A 25,227-nucleotide genomic window follows, 5' to 3' on the forward strand; every position below is an offset into this window, starting at 1 on the left:
GTTCGCTGTCTGGTGTGAAAAATTTACTGAAAAAGTGTTCCTTTCAGGGATTAAAATCCATGACAAGACGAATGACTGATCTATATATTATTTGTCCTATGGAACAATAGGTCTAATAATAGATTGTAGACTAGTCTTTCCAACTTACTAAACAATTGAATATTATGTAGACTAGCGACTTACTATTCGGTAAACAAGTCTATGGTCTGGGGTTTAGTCATGTCCATAGGCTATGGAATAATCTTTGTACGATGGTCCTGTGCAACAACTAAAATTCGTATAACTTTACGTTTGTTTTTCTTTCATATGTTTATTTATTTCTTATTCAACTTCAAGCTATCATTCTCAGGTGAATGCCAATCTATAAAAAAGGTAAAACAGAGAATGTTAAGTTTACATTGTAAAGTTTCATAATTATTCAAAGTATTTTTCTTACAAACATGACTTTTTACAATAAAAATACAAATGGCTGTTTACAAGAAGTTATTGGAATTGTGCATTTTAAAAAATGATACAAAATACAAAAAAAATGTTAAATTGGACAAATATTTTAAATCATTTATTGAATACATCAACAATTTCGACAATTATGTAAAAAAAATTACAATTAAGTGGGTACAAAGATCCATCCCATCTATTATTTTTTTTCTCTTTTTTAAGGAGATCAAAGTTCTATTTTTATTTATAGTAAATTTCAAAAAAATTATTATTTTCCTCAATAAATCTCTGTCTGCTGTACAACATATGTACATAAATTGTATGAATACATTATTAAAATGATTTTGCTAAAAATACACTTTTGGCACTTGTCAAAAGAAAATTAAGATTAACAAATAATTCAAGGACTTTTTGAAATATGTAGGAGGAAAACTCGAAGGTGCAAAGTTCTATGTAGACACCCACAATGAAATGTTTGAATTTTTTAATTTATTTTCAATTTTTTTTTTGCAAATATACGCATAAATAGAATTTCAATAATATTAGAAATATGTAGAATATATATTTTAACATTGAATATTTGCCAGACTCATTATTTAATATTGATCCCTGTGAGATGGAATTATCACAGGGGTTATAAACAGGAAAATAAAAAAAAAGAGATTTCATAGTAATATGTTTCTTAATATTTAATAACATCCGTTGTCATTTTAATAAACGGTCCGTGGTCAAATCTATAACAAAAAGTTTAAAAATACCGTAAGTCGTCCAAATTAAAAACGAAAAGGTATAACAGTAAATTATATTTGTACGATGAAAATATACGCGACGAATCGTTAAAACAATTTACATTGCGAAGATGTTCTGGAATACATTTATTGAATTTATATTTTATGACCACCGATTTTTGTTTGAAATTGACTTTATGGAATCGTTATTAAATTAATGATTTAAAATTGTAACCCTCGAAACTTGTTCTAGAAAAGCTTTAGAGAATAAAAACACATGGATAACACTATGGATAATTGGCTACAAATCCTATTGAAAAATATTAATGTTACTCATAACGACCACACATGACCAAGTAATGTATGAACTAACTACTTTACCTACAATACTCATCACCAAAATTTGAAAATATGTATTTTATTGGGTAATATTGAATGAAGTATTTTAAAAAATACATTGAAATTGTATTTCAAAAAGTAAACATTGTATTTTTTCATTGACAAAAAAAAGCAACACACTTTTTTCTTGATAAAAGTTCACATGTAGCGTCGATAAATGCTGATGCAATATATTTTAACAATTTCTTAAAAAAGAACAACACTAAGATATACATTTTGTGCCAGACCACAGTGGTTTCAAGTCGCGATTTAGGTGGACAAATTTTCAACAAATGTGTATGTGTATAAAATTGCATAAATAAAGTTTTGTATTTGCTTATTCCCAGCAATTCGCAAAGAGTCAATGCATACGAAAAAGGCAGTAATTTCCACTAATAGTTACCCACCTGGATGATCGTAATTCGTATGTTTTGGGTCATTTGTCACGAATGTACCATTTGTAATCGAGAATGAAGACAATCGTCACTTTAGTGTCCCTTTGTAAGCTGTCCTCAAGTAACCTAGAGATTATACTATTAAAAGTTGTTTTTTTTTTTGCTGTACTTCCGAAAGTAGTTATTTTACTCATCTTTGGAGAAATTATTATTACTTTCTACTAATATGCCATCATCTGGTTGACTCAAATTTATATCTTTCGGGTCAATCGTCACATTATTGTCCCATAATATTCTATAGAGTAGACACTTGAAATTTTTAAATTTTAGTTCCATTAATATCTTACCACCTGGCTGACTCCAATTCGTATGTTTTTGGCCTTTCGTCACAAATAAACTCTTTGTAATCGAGATTAAAGATAGTCGTCACTTTAGTGTCCCCTTTGTAAGCGAGAGCGGAGGCAATCGTCTCTTTACTGTCTCTTTGTGGGGTGTAGAGTGACGATTGACTTCCTCGTTGGACAAGCCCATGTTAAAATGGTCGGTCACCTGGGTAGTCAGGTGACTAGGTGACTAGGTTAAGTGGTCTGTTTGGGACTGTCCCGTCAAACTGCTGAGCTAAACCTCAATAATAATAATAATAATAATAATATAAAAATTCTTTAAAAAAAGAGCTAAACATATTTTGTCCACCTAGATATTGTTTTGGAACCACAGTGCTGGCATAGAACATAATTTACAAAAGATACACTCATACACATCAATACGCATACAAAATGAAATCGTGAGCAAAGACAAATGGTGTTATTTTCTAGGTTAAACATTTAAAAAAAGCCCCCAGAAAAAAATAGTGAAGTCATGCTCTACGTAGGTACGCCAAAAAATATAAAAAAGGTAACGTCTACAAAAACAAAATTCAACAATCAATATCTAACGTAATGAATTCAATACGTTTGGCGTGTATCGAAAAGTTTTAATAAAAAAAAAAACAAATAATTATAGCAAAAACAACAATATTCTTATCATTATCTTTGGGTGTCGTAACTTGAAAGAATTTAAAAGCGTTAAAGAAAAGTATATTGCACGTAATTTTTTATCAGAATTTTTCTTTTTAAATATGTACATACAAACATTTAAATTATTTGTAGATAACATTTTTAAGTTTTTAATTTTGCACACTTTTACTAAAATATACTCGTGTTACATACAAGTGTGTTATGAATTGCATTAAAAAAATCGAATTTTCGCTTATTTTTATTGTGCCAAAAATCTATTTTATTTTTAAGACAATGTCGTCCGTCATCAAACGCCGCCAAATCACTAGGTGAAGGTTCTTTTTATTTATTTTAAAAATTTACAAAATTAGTTTATGATAATGTTATAATAATGATCTCTTTTTAGTGCTTTAGTACCGAATAATACTATTAGATAATAAATCGTTTAATTAAAATTGATGTCATTTTCAGAATAGTATTAATTTAAGACATTTTATCATTTTTCTAAAATTACAGAAAGGGAAGTTATGTATAACGAACAGTACGTTACATAAAAGTAATTTACAATTACTCTTGGTAATTGTACAAATGTCATGTTTAAATAGTCGGCGCCCTCATTTTTTCCTCTAAAATTGATGAGAAATTTTTAGTAAACCAACCCATAGTGTTTTAATTTTTTTATGTTTACATTTGATAAGATTAACTCAAGAATATGAAGTTCATATAATAACAAATCAAAGTGGTTATTAGTTTATAATAAAAATACTCATAATTCAAAATTATATGATAGAATCTGTTTTAATATGAGATATAAACCCAATTATAAAATAATTAACAAGAAGATATAATTGAAAGGAACTTTAATTGTATAGTTGTTAAACAATTATTAAGTTTGTATCATGATCAGATTAGCCGCTAACAGTTAGTTAAAGGTTATAAACTATTAAATATATATTATTGAAATAAATAAGAAGATGATATTTAATTGGTATATCTACTCAATTTGTCTATAGTTGAATCTTGTTTAACAGATATGATAATAACATATCTGAAAACTTCGATTTTATTATATGTTTTTTATATTTACTTCCATAATTCCAACTAAAAACACATCACTAAAGCCGACTTTACACGATCACACAAGTAATATGATCTGTCAAAATTTTGTGTAGAAAAGTACTGATGGATACAGAATACAAATGGAAAATTTGACATTCGTATGGCTCTCTTCATTTTTTGAAATGATTAAAAAAACAAGCGTTAGATCAGGGATGTATTTTTATGTAAACACACACAAAAAAGTTAAACAGTTGATTCCGTCTTACTTTGCTAATGTTTTATAAGAATCGTGTAAACACAAAAAAATAAATCATATGACTTTCATTTTACTTTTTCATTAGACTTTACGTATGTAAAGTGTGATCGTGTGAAGAGTCCTTAAAGCGATAGTTGGTTCGCAACAGTCGGGACTTATTTACATAGCACAAGGAACACGCTGGGATCAACTATGTACTGAGTGAAGTCCGAACATATACGGACAATGGAAAGGCAATTTATCAACAAAACAGATCATATTTAGAGACGTATCTGACGTGTGGTACACGGGGGTTCTTTCTCAAACACAGGATTAGATAGAGACGTCTTCACCGATCCTTGCAAGAACACGCAGGTGGAAATTTATGTACATGGTGATGATTTCGTTGACCAAAATACAATATGTCGAGACTTGGATATTACACACAAGCATAATACTGGGGTAACATTGTTATGTTATGGTAACATACTATAACAAAGAAGGAAATTTTAAACAACATTATCATCTTAGGAATTAGGTTTCAAGCTTAGCCACTACAATAACGCCGAAGTGTCTTGAATCTGCGTATCAGATTGTAGCGTTCTCTAGTCTCACACCAAGTTTTTGGAGTCTAATAACTTCCTTAGTTTATTGTCGCGGCTAGTCAATAAACATAACCATTGGCTAATATCTATAGACGAATACATAGACTAGCGAATTGCGTCAGAGTTTTTGCATTTAAGCCCCTTTCATTCATTCTGCAAAATTCTAAACATGTTCATAAATTTTTACAATTTATTTATTATTTTTTATCTTTAAACAAATAATTACTTACTCAGTTTGAAATTAGTTACATGTGAGTATTAAACAAATAAATGCATTGAAATTGTATAATTAAATTTTATCAATGCCATGATTTTTTGTATTCGTATTTTATAATAATTTTATCAAAAGTACAAGAAATTACCACAAATATAAAAACCTCAAAAGTAAATAATAAAAAATATAAAATTTTTAACATATTCCGGGAATTCCAAACGGATTTCATCATCTAATATTAAATTTAATAGGGGAAATCTTTGTATTTATAAAATGTTTTCAAGAATTTGCTTTAACAAGAAATTTATTAATAGAATACTAATAATATTAACTATAATATAGGTGGGACGTTTGAAGAAAGAATGTGCGATTAATGTCTGTTTTGAACTCATTAACTGACGAGTGCGGGAATTTTCAAATCGATATAAGAAAGATTGATTTTGTGATTCTGTTTATAAGATATCGAATTATCGTTTGATTATATTATGAATCAAAACATTACATCAAATTCTATAGGAATCGGCCCATAATTGTTAATAAATCGTTTAAAAATCATATTATAATGAGTAATTCGTCAAAGATGACACTAATTCCCTTCAGGTCATCTTCCGAAAATTACATTAACGCTCATATTAAACTTGTTTATATTATTATTAGTTTCATTCTGAATATTTCATAACATTGTTTTATCTCAAAATTCAATAAATTTGAGTACGTACACTTCAATAATACAATAAATTATTTATTTGCCTAAATTTTCAAATGTAATAATTAAATTAAATATTTAAACAATAAAAAACGTTTGTTATTGTTTTTTTTTAATAAATATTTGTTAGGTTTTCTATGTTTATAAAATAAAAATGTGTTTTATACAATTATCAATAGAAATTTAACTGTTTTAACAGCAGCTAGCTAAACCGCTAGCATTTTTTATATTATGACGCCGTCAAATAATGGTAAAGTGAGACTTTGATATTCAACACATAAACCGTTAAATATTTTACAACTGTGCTGCCAATGTTTGTAAATAATATACGTTTTTAGCGATTTTCAATAAAATCTTTTTATTTAATAAAAATATAAATAAATTTTGCTTAAAATTGCTGCTATTTTATGTCATATACATATGTATACTGTATAAATATATACTATCTTTTTAAAATAGCAAATAAATATTTACAATTCTCAAGATTTTAAGTCAAACTTGAAATTTTAATTAAACTTATGAGAGTATAGAAATAAATTGTTAATAAAATTTTTAAAAATTGAATCGAATAGCTAGCTGCCTTGTAGTTTGTTTACTTTTATAATATTTATAAGTGTTTAATTTCAGTTTCATAAGTTAAATGACATAAAACGAAAACATTCACGTGAATGGTTCTAGTATTAAAGCAAATATTTGTATAAATATTTGTATTATTAAAACTACTTTTATAAATAAGTATTAATTTGTAAAATATATAGTAGATTAACATAACGCCAATAATTATATAAAAATTATAATTTTCAACGACACTGGGAAATGTTGTTTTCTGATGTTATTATTAGTGTGGTTTTAAACGTCACTTTAACTCTATAAATTGGACTAACACAGTGAAAAGTTCTCAATTTGATCTTTGCCAATATTTTCAGTATGTGTATCTGAGTACATTCTAAGGTTGATCTTTTCGAGTGAAACGAAGTTTATGAGTACCCGGTAATAGGTTTAAACATGATCTACCCTAATTTTTAATAATTATTTTTTAATATAAACAAATAAATACTACTCATGTATTAAAAATTTCCTAAAACGCATATTGAACTGTATTGAACTTTATTTAAAAATGTTTTCATTTTGTTTTCATTTCAAAATTTGCTTTAAAATGGAATTACAATTTTTGTTGAAAATTATTTATTCACAATTTTACAATATAAATTTGTTGTCATGAGATGAACTTTTAGAGATTCAATATTTTTTTGCAAACACTAAACAAACATTGTTAAGAATTTTAAATTATATTAATAAATATTACATTTTTGTCTCAGTTTTCCTCTTTATACATATTTAAATTTAAATAAAAATAAATTTATTCTAGACAAGTTTTCTGCAACAACTGTTTTCGTAAACTATTTCAATTTACAATACACATTTTAGGAAATATTTATATGACAAAAGCATAAATAAATAAATATTTAATTATTATAGCTAAATGCATAGAAATTGGCATTAATAAGACAAATTTGTTTAAACATATTCAAAAATATTGACATTGACACTTACATTTTACATTTGGTTCAGCAAAAATATTCAGAGATTTTATCTGTAAGAAAGCAAAAAAGAAATTATGAATTATTGTTTAAAAAATATTTATATTTTAATTAAATTTACAGAAGAAAGGAAATATTACATAGTTTTAAAATTCTAATTTAATTTAACAATATGATAATTGCATCAATGATAATTTTTACAAAACAGTGTGACAACTCAAATTATTTTGACATTTCTTTTAAAATTTATCGAGTGAATGTCAATTTTCACTGTTATATGTTGCTTTTTGTTTAATATGACATATTTTCTTTGCAAAAAAATATAATATTTTAGCACACTATGAAATTTAGTTCAAGTTAAAATATTTGTATGTAAGTTAAATAAATAGTTGTTCAAACTTTTCCGCCCTGTCATTAACCCTGTCATTTGACAAGTAATTGTATTTTAATTTGTATGTATTAAAAACCACAAAATTTGTGATAAACTTCTAAATAAATGTATGTATGAAAAGTTTTTGATTTCTAAAGCTAAAGTAACTGTCATAAAATGAGTCAACATTTTTTGCGCGAAAAAAAATGTTACGATATTTTTGTATTAGGGTTTTGAAAGCTTTTACTTTAGTTCCTCTGTATTTGCGCATGTTTGTTAAATTTACGTTGTTTTTATCACTGTGTATTTGCATAACCGTCCCTACAACAACATTTTTCATTCACTTAACGTTGGCGTCAACGAAATTACTAGCAAACACAATTCGACAGAATTGAAAAAGAATGAGTTCTTTAATTTTAATTTAGTTTAATGATTTTGATCGACATGTCTGGAATCCATTCTATCTATTAGTCTTCTATAGTTGTACCTATACACCTGACTATAAAATTGTTTAAATTCTCTACTAAGCGGTTCTTAATAACTATATTTCTCGAATAAAAACTTGTCTATCGTTCTGACTACATTCTTCTCTATAATCCCGACTATAGACCTATCTGTAGTATCGATAATTATTTATCTATAGTTCCCATTATTGTGTAGTCTTTACAAAAGGCAAATCGGGCCTATTAACAAAACTATCGGGACTATTCACAAGTCGACAATAATTGACTGAATTGTAAAATTTCCGTTTTTAATTCGGAAGAATTACTTTTGCTGCTAAAACTCTTTAGTCCCGACTACAGACTTGGTTTTACAAATGATTTGCCAATATATACGTTCAACTAAACACTTCCGTCTTAAAACTTATCTACAGTGTTATTAATGGTCCTGACTATTTGTTTACCTACAGTACCGACTTATCTATTGTTCCGACTATATATTGTCCTTGTCTATAGTACCGACTAAAGACATATTTATAGACCTATCTATAGACTTGATTATAGTCCCGACTACAAACCTTTGTATCTACTGATTTGTCTAAAGATTTTGAAATAGTCTGAGGACTTTTTTTATAGGCTCGAAAATTGACCTGCCTAAATATGAACTTATCTATGAATCTGGTTATAGGACTGATTTATTTTAATCATTTCACAGTTCTGTAGTATTAGTATTTGCATTATTTATTTGACTAAAAAGAAGTAGTGACTTTTCTGTAAGAAATAATAAAGTGTTTGTCAATATGTAAATATGTTGAACTATTGACATGATTAACATGATTTCACAGTGGTTCCAAAAATAAATTTTTAATTATTTAAAATTAAAAACTGCATATTTTAATAAAAAAACATTTTATCTAGATCAAGTAACTTGAGAACTCTTAAAATATAAAAGTCAGATATTAATATCAGAATATTCATATTTATACATAATTATCATAATTAAAGTAGTGATAAGCTCTTTTCTATACAAAAGAAAAACTTTGGGGAACCACTGTTGATTACGTCAAAGATAATGACGGATAAAAATCCAGTCGCTTCCTCTTTTTTTTGAATTCGATTTTTGCTTTTGTTTTTTAATGTGTTCTTTTTCTGATGTTGTTGTTGTTTTTTTGTATTATTACATATTTATATTTGTTATAACTGTTCTTTTTTATTTTCATTATTCGTATTTATTTGCATATTTTTCTATATTTTTTTATTTGATTTTCTTGTTTATATTTTTGTATTTACAATTTTAGTTTCGAGTATTTTATTATTATTTATATTCATTGATAAAAACATATCATTCTCAGGGCCACTGTACCTAGTATGCCATTAAAAATAAAAAACACATTTCTTTTTTCAATTTTGTTTCTTTGAATTTTCAAAAAAAAATCAATAGAATTCATAGAAAGTGCATTTAACATGTTTATGTAAATTATTCTATACTTTTTTTAACACTTTTAAAACCCACAAATTAAAAATAAAAACAACATTTATGCATATTACATACAAACCAATGGTGTGAACTTATTTGTTAAACTGTGACTTAAGTGTTTAGAATAATTAATTATTTTTTTAATTTATATTAAAAGTAGAATAAAACAAACTGTACTAACTGTACCACTAGTTCAAAAACGTGTCTCTGACATGACGTCAAATTGAAATCTAACCCTCTATCAAAATATATACCTATTACGTTTTTAAATTTGATTAGTTTTTCTAGCCTTTTGATTTAGTCCGAAATCTCTTTAATATTCAAAGTAGAAATGCTAATGCACTTACTGGCTAAAAATGCGCCTTTTTTAAATAAAAAACCATTAACTAAAGTTTTAAAGTTAATTGTTTCTTTAAACTTATTTTTGTTGAAATTTTGTTTTTGAAACAAAACTTAATTAATAGTCATGTCACGATTTGTTCAAAAGAAAGAACTGTATTTAACTTAAAGTCAGTTTAATAAAATGATTTTTTTGGAGTTAAATGTCAATGGCCTTGAAGTGAAATAATAAGAGCAGCAAAATTCGATTCCATAAACGAGACCAAATAAGAGAGAGTTTGAAGAACAGTTTATAGTCGATGGTAAAAGAGAATATATTTTAGTCGAAGGTTTTTAGTTGAAAATTTGGAATAGTTTTAGGTCGAGTCTATAGATTAGTTTCTAGTTGAGAAACTAATCTATCGGTCTCTGGCCGATACTATAACACAGTTGATAATATAGATAAGTCTGTAGTCAAAGCTACTGAATAGTATATAGTCGAGAGTCTACAGTCGAGACTATAGAATAGTCTCCAGTCGAGAATATGGAATAGTAAATAGTCGAGACTATAGAATAGTCTCTAATCGAGAATATAGAATAGTCTCTAATCGAGACTATAGAATAGTCTCTAGTCGAGACTATAGAATAGTCTCTAGTCGAGACTATAGAATAGTCTCTAGTCGAGACTATAGAATAGTCTCTAGTCGAGACTATAGAATAGTCTCTAGTCGAGACTATAGAATAGTCTCTAGTCGAGACTATAGAATAGTCTCTAGTCGAGACTATAGAATAGTCTCTAGTCGAGACTATAGAATAGTCTCTAGTCGAGACTATAGAATAGTCTCTAGTCGAGACTATAGAATAGTCTCTAGTCGAGACTATAGAATAGTCAATAGTCGAGACTATAGAATAGTCTCTATTAAAAACTTAAGAATAGTCTTTAGTCGATACTATAAATAAGTATGTAGCCGAGGCTGTAGAATGGTCTCTAGACTAAGGAATAGTCTCAAGTCGAGACATCGGGTCATATTTGCTCCTAGTTATTGTCGTATAATACCGTTAATATATGCAATCCCTTAAGAAATATAACTTAAAATATTTTACATAACTACGTGCTGTATTTGATAACTTTGTCATCGCCTCTGAACAAAAAATAAACATATAATTTCTTTAAAAACATGCGGATTTTATTTTTGAACTACATTCTATTCATTGATTAATGAAAACAGATCACTAAGCTAACTTTTGAGGGGAAAAAGTTGAAGAAAGACAATGAAAAACACAAATATGCAGACATATTTATATCGTCACATAAATATTATGAAAATTTGCCCGTTCATTGTGAGGGCCAAGCCCACAGATGAAGGCGTGGGTGTTGAAAATTATTGGACTAGTTTATGTATAATCTTTTAGATATAAACACAGAAATATTTATACACATTTTTTTACTATGAAAACTTAAAATTGTCGCGTTATTTCCTTTTTCCCCGATAGAAAAATAAGCAAGTTTTATTTTGGGTGTCAAAATTAAATGTTGGATTATTTGGTAATTTTAAAAGTTATCTGTTAAAGAGTTTTCTTTAATATTTATTTAAATTTTCTTTAACAATGTCTTTTACATTCCTTAGTTAATGAATTTCAAATTAAATTTTATTTGCTAAACAATTTCTTGTTGGCATTTATTTGTTTTTGTTAATAAAATGTAATTGTTATTATAACAAAGTGTCAGAATCTTAGGAGCGGCGCATAAATCTTCTGTTTGAATATCCTTGTGTTATAAATGACAAAATTCAATAGTAAACGTGCCCTTTGAAATGGGGTTTTAATTTGCTCTATAAACTAGTTTATGAAGAATTTTGCTAACGAGACCCCCAATCAAAAATCCTATTATTATTGTAATATGAGACCATTTTGAATTGTTTAAATTTGTTGTCACTTAAGGGGCCTTCACACGATCACAATAAAATAGTAAAATGTAATTCCATTCGTATGACAAAAAAAGGAGAGTAAAAGTATTTTAAGGGCAGATCTACTAAACACAGATAAAAGATCACGAGGATATCTGATGATGATGATGATGTATTGAATGTGTAGGACTTACTATGACACTAACCATATTCCCAACCCACACTAATACATATTCTAAATGCAACACGACCATAAAGTGAAAGTAATATTAAATATATTTTAATGTAATTCTTGATATTACGTCAATAAATAAAAGAACAAATTACTGAATATATAAAAAAGTAAGCAGAAAATGTCAAATAGAACAGAAAATGTGTTTAATAATAGTTTGTTACAAAATGCAAAGAAAATTACAAATTTTAAATTGCGTTGCAATTGGAAACTTAAAAAACGGAAACCAAGATAAGATTAAAAAAACAAAGTAAAACATTTTCAAATGTCTCTAGATGTTTAAGTCTAATTGATTTTTTATCAAGAAAAACTTAATTATTTCTATTTTATTGTATAAAACATTAGTTAAAGGGGTATTTTTCTCTCTGTTCACATTAAAAATATATTTATTATGTTAAATAACAATATAATAAATACATTCGTTCCATTTTCTAGTTTTATTTGAAAACTTTCTAAAACGCAAATAATTTTGTAACATTTTCATACAAATGAATGAACCTTTAACAAAATGGTTTGTATCAAACCAACGACCAAAATAAAAAGAAAATTATTTTAATTTTATTACACAAAAATTATTTTACGGTATTTTGGTCTAGAAAAATAAAACACAAAACACACATCATTATACAATAATACAATAAACACAATATGTTTTGGACTAAAAATAATTTTGTTTTAATAATATGTAATAATAATAGTCGTATAATAAATAATTGCTCTTATTATTTGTAATCTTTATTATTTGCACATACACCCCCATTGTATTGTGGTATGTTATATAAACAAATAATATTGTGGTATCGTATGTGGATTTATTTTCTGTACTGTATCACCAATAACAACTTGCATCATTTAAACATAAATTTATATCGCTTTTTTGTATTGCACTGTTTCCTACCATTGTCCATATTTGTTAGTTTTTATTCAGTCTTGTGGTCGGAATAGATTGATACCTTGCCTGTCAGTTGTCATTTAATAATTTTGTTGTGCTTCACAGTTTTATTTAATTCTAAGGTTTATGCACCACCTCCATCTGAAACTAAACATCGTAAATATTTAACAGGATGACAACAATTAAATGTAAATGATAATTATCTGATGATGTAGTTACAAATTATAATAATGACTGGTGTATGTCATACATCTGGTAGTTGTCAGAATAAATTTTCAAATTACACTGTTTAAGGGCCCTTCACACGATCACAATTTAAGTACTTAAAGTCTAAGGAAAATTCCATCCATAGGACAATTATGTTTTCCTTTTCTGCTTTGTGTTTACGTAAAAATATATCCCTGATCTAAATCGAATCATTTCAAAAAATGAAGAGAGATATAAGACTGTCAAATATTCAATTCATATTTTCTCTCAATGGTTTCATTACAATTTGTTTTGAGACAATTTCATCCGTGCTCTTTTACACAAAATTTTGACACATCATATTACTTGAGTGCTCGTGTGAATGCGGCTGATTCCTTAAGCCGGATTATTGTAATAAATATAATCTACATTCTTTTTTTAAACCCAGATTAAACGTTGTTTATTATCGAAGTTTAACTGTGTAAAGTAAAGTTAAAAGTGAGAAAACACAATCAACAAAAACAATAACAAAATCATTTCGGAAAAATAAAAGCTTAATTTTTGAAGTTAATAGTAGTCTTCTGTATGTTTTAATAATATTATTATTATTTTAAATGTTTATTTAAATTTTTTTGAATTTTTCATTTAACAAATGTCATATTTGCAAAAAAAAACAGCTGTTTATTGTTTATGTTTATAACTGAAAAGTTGGCAATACTAAGCCACGTTAATACCACCTCCGGTTATCGTTTAACCGAAATCTATTCTGCCGGTTAAATATTTTTTGTATGAAAACTGTCAATTTAACCTTAAGATATAAAATAACCAGACATTGTGATAATGGGGGTAAAAGGTTTAACTTAAAACCACAATTATCAATTAAGGTCTGCCTAAGTTGTTCATGGTTTTCCGACATTACACGAACAACTTTGCTCCTGTGATGCCTCGATAAAATTTCGACGAAAGTGTTCCAGACAATGGAAAAGAAAATAGTCTAGTTTTTACATCTTCGCATAATATAAAAACGCTCGTTCGTTTTGGTAAAGTTGTGCTCGACTTAATGGGAGTTTAATCTAACTCGGACAATCTGAGAAGGAATCTTATCCTGTTCTCTCCTGTGTCTGTAAGCTTTTTCTTCATTTCAAAAAGTACATTCGAGGAAAAAATAGGTTATACATTCGTTTTAGATGTGGTAACAGTTTCGCAGTTGGCAGTTCTTCACTGAGAAATAAATGAACTACCGCTTAACACAGCTGTTGCTTCGTTGATCGATTGGAAATCATTTTTTGCGAAGCGGGGAACCAATTCTCTTTTTGAATGTTCTTTACTGAAAAAAAATCCGTTTCTTAATTTACAATCTAATACCGATTCGGAAACTGTTTACTCTGGAGCAGGGATTCAATTCCGAAAAGAAATCATATTAATATGCATAAACAGTCAGTTGAAACAAAATCTTTAGTAGTATAGTTGTCACAAAGTTTTTCAATCTTATTTCTTTTAAAATTTAAAAAAAAATTAAGAACAATTTCACTCAGAGGAAATGTGTAAACTTGTGTAATAATTATTTAAAATCCAACCGCAAAATAACACAACTTTTCCCAAACAATTAAATATTGTCTCCTATAAATTGACCCACCCCTGTATAGCCAATTTTATGAGTACATAAATAATTTAAATATACACACACGTGTATTTAAAAACATTACAATGTTGTGTGAAACTAATTACACTTAATAAAAGACAGGTGTAATGTAGAGGTAGGTAGGTAATAGAACATCATAATAATAAATCGTTACTTTACGTATTAAAATTTTAAACAACCCCAAAAAACTAATAAAATTTACATATTAAATATTATAATTATGTATTAGTGTTAAAAGGAAAATTATTTTAAAAAAATTCCATACAAGTTCTTAAATTAAAACTTGTTTGTATTTTTCCCACTTTTACTCCTTTTAAAGTAATGTTTTTCTTATTATTTACATTCGACTTTCTTTGCTCTTTCTTTAACCGTTATAATTCGTACTCTTTGATTTGACGTTAAATTGAGTGTCAAGTCTTTTAGGACTTATTCAACATGTGTAACGAATTACTATCAAAATGTCTAAAGGAATTGCAAAAATAAAAGAAACAATCAAGAAAAAGAAAGTCTTGAAACGTATAAACCATAAAAATGTTAAATGAAATGCAAATAAAACTGTACTTTTTGACAACGTTAAAAATTCCCTTTAACGCCCACATGTTTTCACTGCAATTAGATACAATGAAAAACAATGAAAATAAAAATAACACAGGTAATTTGGCTACATTGAGTCTAAAATACCAAAGCAAATTGTTAGCAGTATCGGGCAAAGGTCAAACAATAAAAACATTATTTTTATTTAAATGGGACAGAGACACACACACACACACTACAATGAAAAAGGAAAAGAATTAAACAATAAAACTCAAAAACACCAAAACACTTTGTCAGGAAAAACCTAAAATAACTTTGCGTTTTCTTCTTTTCCTCCATTTATATTTTAATAAAACAAACACAAGTCATGTACTTGACCGAGATGGAACATTCAATACATTCAACTAACCTTAAGTGTCTGAACTGACTAAAGACATTTGTGAAAGTTCAGAAAATGTATTAAACAACCGGTTACAAATTACTATTTGACCTAATTTTTCTCTCTTCCCCTTGTTTGCCAAATTATCACACTTGAAATAAATCGTTATTGATTTGAGTTCATTAACATTTCAAAAACATCAATTATCCAAGCCTGGTATGTAGTAAACTTGTCCATGAGACAATTAAGATTTATGAACATTAACAAGCAAATAGCAAGAACGTTGGCCAACAGATTCAAAAGGCTGCCAGAGAGCCAGACAAACATAAAAGAGACAAACTTCCGGATAGAAACCCTGTCTTCTTTAATTGACAAAATCAGGCATGGGAAATTTAATACTTCAATTGTTATTGTTATTGATAAATACTGCAGTAAACCCAAGGCATTTTCAGTACTTTTTCTAATTTATAAACTTTTGGACATGTAATACATATAGTAGTCAATAGACCAGTCTACTGATTCTTAGTCGATAGTCTAAAATTTAGTATTTAGTCTATAGCTCGGTTTATAATTCTAATGGCCTAGTTTATAGTCTAGTCAAAATTCTAGTATATAGTTCGACCTAAGGTACAGTTTAGTTTGTAAATAGTTTAGTCTACAGTCTAGATTATAGTTTAATCTAAAGTCTAGTCTGCAGTCTATAACCTAGTATATAGTCTAGTCTATAGTCTAATCTATAGTCTAATCTATAGTCTAGTATATAGTTAAGTCTATAATCGAGTCTGAAGTTTATTCTATTGTGAAGTCTAATCTACATTGTCTAGTCTACAGTTTAGTTTATAGCCTACAGTATAATTTAGTCTGTAGTCTATAGTATTTTCTAAAGTCAGCGCTTAGTATAGAATATAGTCTAGTACTATTTAAAACAAATTTAAATTTTCCATGCCTGAGCCAAATACAATTATTAGGAACTATTTGTGTTCTCGTTGTTTGGATCTTAACCTTTTTAAGCAAATATGATTTTGAACTTTCTTTTTATGCAACAAAAGAAACAATCACAAAGAAATAAGTTAAAAATGAAATAAAAGATGACCGCGGTGATGACTCTAGATTACACTAAAGATATTTAATAGGAAATATTACCATGAGATAGCAAAAATAAGCTTGAACTTGATAAATATCGGTTCTTTATTATTTTACAAAATTCTGTGAATAGATTTAATTTATTAACTGATAACACGTTATACACGACCCATCAATTCTGAAATTATACTTAGATATTTCCCCGTTCTAAAATAACCAACAATTTAAAATTGTAATAGATATTACGGAAATCACAAAATCATTCACGTATCAGTTTTAGATTCTCCAAAGAATAAAATTTTCTGAAGAATAGAATATTTTTTTAATACTTTTTAAATTATTTCCGAGAATTCAGAAAACTTTCTAAATAATGAATTTAAATATTCCTCAACATCCATTTTTAAATACATATCGCCCACTTTTGATTATTTTTATATTTGACACTTTTTCCTAAAAGGGCTCAAACAAGAAAACACTCCAAAAAACCAACACTGCTTAAAGTAGCGTACAGTATATGTAAAAACGTTATGCATAATGCAACAAAGAACGGCAATTTATTAGGATCTAATTTCACATCCCTTTTTACTAATTTTTATATATTATTTTTCACATTTTATTATTTATTTAATCAATAATTGCTAATTTGCTAAACTTACTTTTTGTACTCGTTGATATCTATATTGTTTAAAATACAATAATTTTTCAATATATTTTTTTTTTGCTTTTTTGAATTTAATTAAACAATTTGTAAAGCAAATTAAATTACTTTTTTATTAGATTTTTATTAAAATATAAAATCCCTTTAACACATGGCTTATTGTAATTTCTTTTTTTTTTTTTGTTCTTTTCCCTTTTTAATTACACTAAAATTAATTCTCGGCTAAAATTTTATTAGAACCGAACACCACCGAAAACCGTCATAAACTGAATGTTAAAATGCCGTACATCGAGTTAATATATCAGAACGAGAAATCATGGGAAATACAGTACATATGTATATGTACTGCAAAAACAAACAATTTGTACATTAGTTTGAGTGGTAAGAAAAAGCAAAGAATACAGCTAAAATTATAAAAGTTTTATAACAAAATAGAGAGAAAGAGAGCCAAATGTTTTATTAAAAGAGAGAGCACAAATATCACCAAGTAATGTACCCGAGGGGCTTCGCCAACCCTTATCGAATAAAAAGAGCAATATTAGAAAATATACATATGTACATATATAAAAGGATATAATGTTAATATTATCATAGAAAATACATTAGGGGTTGCCAGCTTGTATGAATTTAGTTTATTCGATGATACCGATTCTCAAACGTTTTGCGTCGGTGAGCAATGGAATGTTAGAAAATTTTGAAAACATGTAAAATATCTTTGAAAGCCATCTTAAATGTCATATTAGAAGTTTTAGTAATATATGAAAATACTCAATCTTACTTAAAATTTTTACTTACGAAAGACCAGACTATAGAATTAGACTGTAAATTAAAAACTAGACTATAGTCTCATCTATAGAACAAATTGCAAACTGAACTAAACCAGATACTAAACTATAACTAGACTATAGACCAGACTATAGACTAAACTATAAACTAGACAATAGTTTACTTTCTAGATTGGACTAGCGACTAGACTATAGACTACATTATATACTACAATATAGACTAAATTATAGACTAGACTATATACTAGATTATACAATAGACAATACTATAGAATAGATGTAAAAAGTAAGGTAGGAGCGTTTCGGCAACAAACACAATAATTTTTTGTTGTCTAGAGTTGGGTTTTGTCAAAATGAAATTTCTAAAATTGAAAAATAATAAACATTGGAAAGAAATAGTTCTTGTGTATTTCACAATATTACCTACAAAACCGCCGTTACATTTAGCTTGTATCTGCAGCACGACAATGTTTTAAAGCTTCTTCATCTGAATTTTCTTATTTGAAAACTTTTTATGAACATTTTAATTCATAATTTTATTTTTTATTTTTTTTACAACCCAAGCATTTTTTAAATAAACAAATAAAAATCAGCTGCCTTAACGATTTCACCTTACTTAGTGCATCCTGGACTAGACTTTAGACAAAATTATTAAATAGACTAGACCTAATCTATAGACTAGACGAAAGCAAAGACTAACCTATAGACTATATAAGTCTATAGAAAAAACTAAAGACTAAGCAATAGATTATACCATAGATTGGACAACAGATTATACATTAGACTAGACTTGATTCTTTTAAGGAAAACAAAACAATTTAGTCAATCGTTAAGGGAGAGGCTAATAACACTGAAAATTAGGTTAGACAACAGATAGACCATCAACTAGACTACATTGTATACTACATTATAGACTAGACTAGACTATACTAGACTACTATTGACTCGACTATTGCCTAGACTATAGACTAGAAAATAGACTAGACTATAGACTAGACTAAAAAATAGACTTTAATATAGACTACACTAGACTAAGAATGGGCATGAAATACAATGTTGATGTTCACTAAATTGGAAGGTGTATTTAAATATGTATTTCAAATTTATAAATTTTCATCTCCTAAATAATCAAATTTCAAAAAAGTGCCGTACAACCATTTGCTCCTTTGTGTGGAGTTGAAGATTTATCAATTATTTTTTAGGATTCATTAATAGAGTGTATGATAACTTAAATAATCAATTTTGCTGTTTACCCTATTTCTGCCTCTAAATAATAAAATATTTAAAAATTTTTACCGGTTATAAAATTTTTTCGTGTACCTTGGATGATGAATCTGTCACTCATTAGCGTGAATCTTTTAAATACATATAGATGAATTGAGTATTTATTAAAATCGAATTACAAGCGAAAATGGGAGAATAAGAAGAGAATGTATCGGTAATTAACAATTTTGTCTGAGACATCATTTGCATGTGTGAACAATTTAATTACACCTTCACTTCTAGCCCCCAATCTTTGGTCCTCTTTAGCATTCATAATGAATTGGGGGCTGCCCTCGGGAGTCGTATATGATAGATAAGAAATTTTACACAATTTTTTTCTTCGCCAACAAGACATAATGTATTGTGGATTCCCATTTAAACAGAATTTTAAGCCGGTGGTTCTAATTTGTGTTGATTTTTCCTTCACATAAATCCCAATAGGAAATTATTTAGTAATTTATTTATATTTTTTATTATTTCTTTGCAATATTGGTACCATTTAATTCAATTCTTTTTTGGTGACCAAACACGTGCTTTTATTTCGTCATCCTTTATACTACAAAATATTATTTAAGGGTGTTATTTATAGCTCCTTTTTGTTAAAGTACTCTCTTCTTTTCTCTCTTTTTTTTAATTTCCTCCACCAAAGTTTGCATGTCCTTTTATAGCAAACAAAAAAGTAGAACAGAAAACACCTTTTGCTAGTTTTCATTAGAGGCTGATGTAAGTTTTAACGTAAAATGTCATCATTTTTATTTTATTCGCTCACCACAATTCTCTTATTTCTTTTTTACAATTTTATGTTTTGTTGAGAGCGAGAAGAACTATTTTTAAAGTTTTAAAAATTGTCTCTTTCTTGTTGTTCCAAATGCCGCTTATTGTGGAGAATAAGTAAAATTGAAGCACATGCTGTTTTAAAGAACGTGATGATACAATGAACTTGCATGCTTTTCTAAAGTCACTCTACAATCGATATTTGAAGTAGTTAAAAAATTATTTAATTTAAAAATGCTTTTTACTACTTTTTAATATTATCTTTATCATCTTTTACAATTAATCTAGTGACGAAACTTTTGAAAGTTCTATTCCTATTCTTAAAATTTTCGTTTAGAAATGTTTTTTGCCATATTCCTTGAATTCTTATATTGTTTATAATTAGAAGTCTTCAGAAATGAAAATAGTATACCTTAGGTTAAGATATATAGAGCAAGGATGAATATATAACAAAAATCAAATATATTTTTTAAGAACTTTCAGAGGACATATCAGAATTTATCAATGGCATCTTCCAACATTTCTTCTCTGTTAAGCCCCGGAAAAGAACTGCATAAAGCCAAAAATCTTTTCCTTGCTTGGAAACCATTCTCACTCTTTGATTAAATATAAGTAAATCTTGAATTTTGGTGATTTGAAATACTACAAACTGGTTATAATTACGGTGACCAAAATTGATCTAATATTTGACCGTCGACTCGGTCCAATACAAATTTTTATTATTTTTTTAACTCTGATTTTCTACTTCTTGTTTTGCAAAACGTGTCAGCCATTTAATTAAAACATTAATCCTATTGGTATACAGTTCAAGGGAAATCTGTTCATCAATATTTAAACGTCAAACTTCCTATCGAATTAGTCTGTGGAATGAGTTTAATACAGGTTTGTTGTTTGAAATCCAATATAAAATTTTAAACCGGCTGCTATAGGGACCACTTTTTTTTTTAATTTAATCGCATTCACTTGATATACTGGGAAATGTTTGTAACTCCAAATATCAGAACATCTATCACGTAAATATCTAGGGATTTATCCTAATGACCTCTATTTTACCACATTCAGTACAAGAAGTAACATATTACAATAATCGCGCTTTTCTAATCATTGTTGTATAATTAGATGAGTAAACATAAATTCTAAAAGTATTTTTAACACAATAAGGAATCAAAATATTCAATAGCGAATATATATAAAACCACAGAAATTTAAGTGTTTGTACTTAAACAAGTTCACACTCCACATTATTTTGTAATGAAAATTCCAGCAGTTCGACGGGACAGTCCCGAACTGACCACTTAACCTACCACTTGTGGTGGCCCCTAGCCACCTGACTACCCAGGTGACCGACCATTTTAACATGGGCTTGTCCTACGAGGAAGTCAATCGTCACTCTACACCCTACAAAGAGACAGTAAAGAGACGATTGCCTCCGCTCTCGCTTACAAATGGGACACTAAAGTGACGACTGTCTTCATTCTTGATTAAAAAAAGAGTTTATTTGTGACGAAAAACCAAAAAAATACGAATTGGAGTCAGCCAGGTGGTAAGATATTAATGGAACTAAAATTAAAAATTTTCAAGAGTCTACTCTCTAGAATACTATGGGACAACAATGTGACGATTAACCCGAAAGATATAAATTTGAGTCAACCAGATGGTGGCATATTAGTAGAAAATAATAAATATTTCTTCAAAAGATGGGTAAAATAACTACTTTCGGAAGTACAACAAAAAAACTACTTTTAAGAGTATAATCTTTAGGTTACTTGAGGATAGTAAAGAGACGACTGTCTCCGCTCCCGCTTACAAAGGGGACACTAAAGTGACGACTGTCTTCATTCTCGATTACAAAGGGTACAATCGTGACGAATTTTTTTTTTATTTTTAGTCTGCATTTGAGTAAATAAAAACAAATGTTTAGAATTACATATTAACATAATCAAAATTTAAACACAAAAATGTTTAAATGTTATTCAATTGCTAATATTAATACATACATAGTTGCATATTTTGAAACAATTTCACAATTAATTTTAACAACTCTCTTTATTTCTAATTTGCATTGTTTGTTTACAAAATGTGTCGAGTAATGCTTTTTGCACTCATTATTATTTATTTAATAATTACTTTTTTGTTTTGCATGAATCATTTGGTTTATATGAACAGACAAAATAATTAATGTGAATAATGTCGTCATCATGATGCGTAAACTTTTATCGACAAAAGCACGCAAATGATAAGTGTTATAAATGTTTATAAACACAAAAACATACATATGTGTTTGTATGTATGTTGCCAGATAAATTGTTGGAACATGTTTAAGAGCCTTGGCGAAACATCAAACATCATAAAAACCTACAGTTCGAGTGAGTCTGTTTGATTTGTGGCCATATCGCTTTACAGTAAAATTAACAGCATTTTGTAACAATGTAAGCAATGTTTACACATTACTAGCGAGAACAAATGTTAGTTTCTGTGTCAATCAGGCCTATACGGATAAATCGTTTTTTTCGGATTTAAACAAATATATAGATTTATGTCTAAGAGTTATATTAGTTTCCTTAAATTGAACTAAAGGGTATAAATATTAATACTTAAAGACTGATTTGTATTTGTTCTGATGAGAAAATATTTTATATTTAATTTTTTTAGAACGTCACGAAATACTAGAAAAGATGGATCTCAAGAAGGGGACAAACTGCGAAAAATGGGCAAAATAACTATACACTTTTGTGCTGGAAGACCTTCTATATACCACGATGCCAATTTATATGGTCTAGAGTACATAAAGAGAGCTCCGCTTCCCAAATTTCCAATTTTAATATTTTTTATGATTATATGTGGCATCACTGGATTCCTTAAACTTATAAAGATATTTTAAAATACTCTCCTCTCTTCTTTCTAGAAGATGTGTTGCTTACTTTTTAGGTTTGTTTGTTATTTCCCAGCAGTTCGACGGGACAGTCCCGAACTGACCATTTAACCTACCACTTGTGGTGGCCCCTAGCCACCTGACAACCCAGGTGACCGACCATTTTAATATGGGCTTGTCCTACGAGGAAGTCAAAACACACGAATTACGATCATTCAGGTGGTTAACTATTAGTGGAAATTACATTCTTTTTCGTATGCATTGACTCTTTGTCGAACTGCTGGGTTAGTTCAAGCATACGTACGTGTGACTTTTGTTTCTATGTATTAGTAACAACTTTTAATGCTTATAGCTCCCAAAATTCTGAACAGATCTCATTTATATATATTGTGCACATCTGCGAACAAATACCTTTAAAATGATATACCTTTGGCCAAGATCGGATGTATACTGTAAGAGTAAAAGGGGTCACAAAAATCGCTTTGATTATTAATTAGAAGATAACAAAATTTGTTAGATTCAAAAAAATGATTTCTTAACAATGTTTCATAACAAAAATTGTATGTTCACACAACTGTTAGACATTTTCTGAACATTTTTTTGCCAAAATTGTAAGATTTGACAACCGTGTACCAAAGCTTAAAGCCAGTCCTGCCATTTTGCCCACTAACGATGATATTGACTAATCTATGGACAAGTTCGATGACTTGATTATTAACTTATATATAGACACGTCTAGTTTTTTGACTAGACTATTAATTAATTTATATGGATTAATTGATTCACTAGACTATGTATCAATTTATTGATATTGATAGGTGTGAACGTAGTTTTAGTCTATGAACTAGGCTATTAGCAAATGTTTATAAAAAAATAAATTTATTTTAATGTACTTGAAAAAATATTGATTTTGTATGTAAAAGTAGTAGAATAAAATCTTTATAAACATGTGTAAATGTTTATAAACATTTACTTAAACATTCTCTACTTACTATAGTTAGTATTTTCTCTTTTTTATTTTACAACAAGGGTTTTGATTTAAGCTGGAGGTCCACACAACGCGTTCTACGCATTCTACGCGTCTGTCAAATAAGTAGAATCTATGTATTTGTATGTTGAAAGTTACAAGTACAAAAGCGTAGAATACCTTGACGCGTAGAATGCTTAAAGTAGATCTACTTTATACTTTTTTAGGCGTCACAAGCGGCGCACGAACATGTCAGCTGATTTTGTTTATTTAATGCATATTCAGTGGTAATTCAGGTCTGAGTTGGGGAACAATTCTCGCGTCATCGCGATTATTTCTTGTGTTTGCTGCCTGGCTTTCGACAGTTTTGCGTCTCGCTCGCACTGGTGTAGTGTATTACTTCATATAACGGTTCAAAGTTAAAGTTGTCTACATTAACCTCGTGCTTTCGTATCAAGTTAGGTTATGTTTTATTGGTGGAGACCATAGAATACTCAAAGGGAGGACTCCCTTTAAACCAACACGGGACACCTTGACATTTTGCTTATGAGCTCGGCTAACGATTCAAATAATCAAAAAAAAAAAAAAATAATGCGTATTTATAAATTTTAATAAAATTAAATTAAAGCTGTAGAAAAATGCTAAGTTTTTTTAATAAAACAAAAAATTACGCATGTAACTTGAAGCGTTGAACGCGAAGGAAGCATGAAAAGCGCGTATGCTTTGACGCGTAGTGTGGACCTCCGGTTTTAAACGTTCAAAAAAGGTGCGTTTTCGGTTTTCGATTAATTTTGTCAAAAAATATATGAAATTTTATTTGATTTTGAAATAGAGTTGCCTAATTGTACAAATACATATTGTACATACACTGAAATACATATTGTACATACACGTAACTTCTATTTTTGTAATATTTACAAAAATTTCGTGTATAATACGAAATATTATTTAAAAAAAAACCATTTTCTATTTTTACGAAAGTACGAAAACCTTTCGTAACATTTTTTCTTAAATTTTAGCGAAATTAAACATAATGATATTAATTATATTATCTATATATATAAAATTCTAACGTTACTGACTGACTGACTGACTGACTGATTGACTGATTCATCATCGCACAGCCTAAACGGTTAAAGCTAAAGAGCTGAAAT

General features: G+C 28.2%; 1 protein-coding gene across 1 annotated transcript in view; it reads right to left on the minus strand.

The window, feature by feature from the left end:
• Window positions 1-17,669, minus strand: part of LOC111679551 (proton-coupled amino acid transporter-like protein pathetic) — a 32,822-nt gene extending 15,153 nt beyond the window's left edge. The window contains exons 1-2 of the mRNA XM_046951965.1: window positions 17,411-17,669; window positions 7,308-7,347 (exon numbers count right to left, since the gene is read on the minus strand). The gene's annotated coding sequence lies outside the window, so the exon portion shown is untranslated. The remainder of the gene's footprint in view (window positions 1-7,307; window positions 7,348-17,410) is intronic.
• Window positions 17,670-25,227: the final 7,558 nt, after the last annotated feature.

This window comes from Lucilia cuprina, chromosome 5 (genome assembly GCF_022045245.1).
Source record: "Lucilia cuprina isolate Lc7/37 chromosome 5, ASM2204524v1, whole genome shotgun sequence".
Lineage (NCBI taxonomy): Eukaryota > Metazoa > Arthropoda > Insecta > Diptera > Calliphoridae > Lucilia > Lucilia cuprina.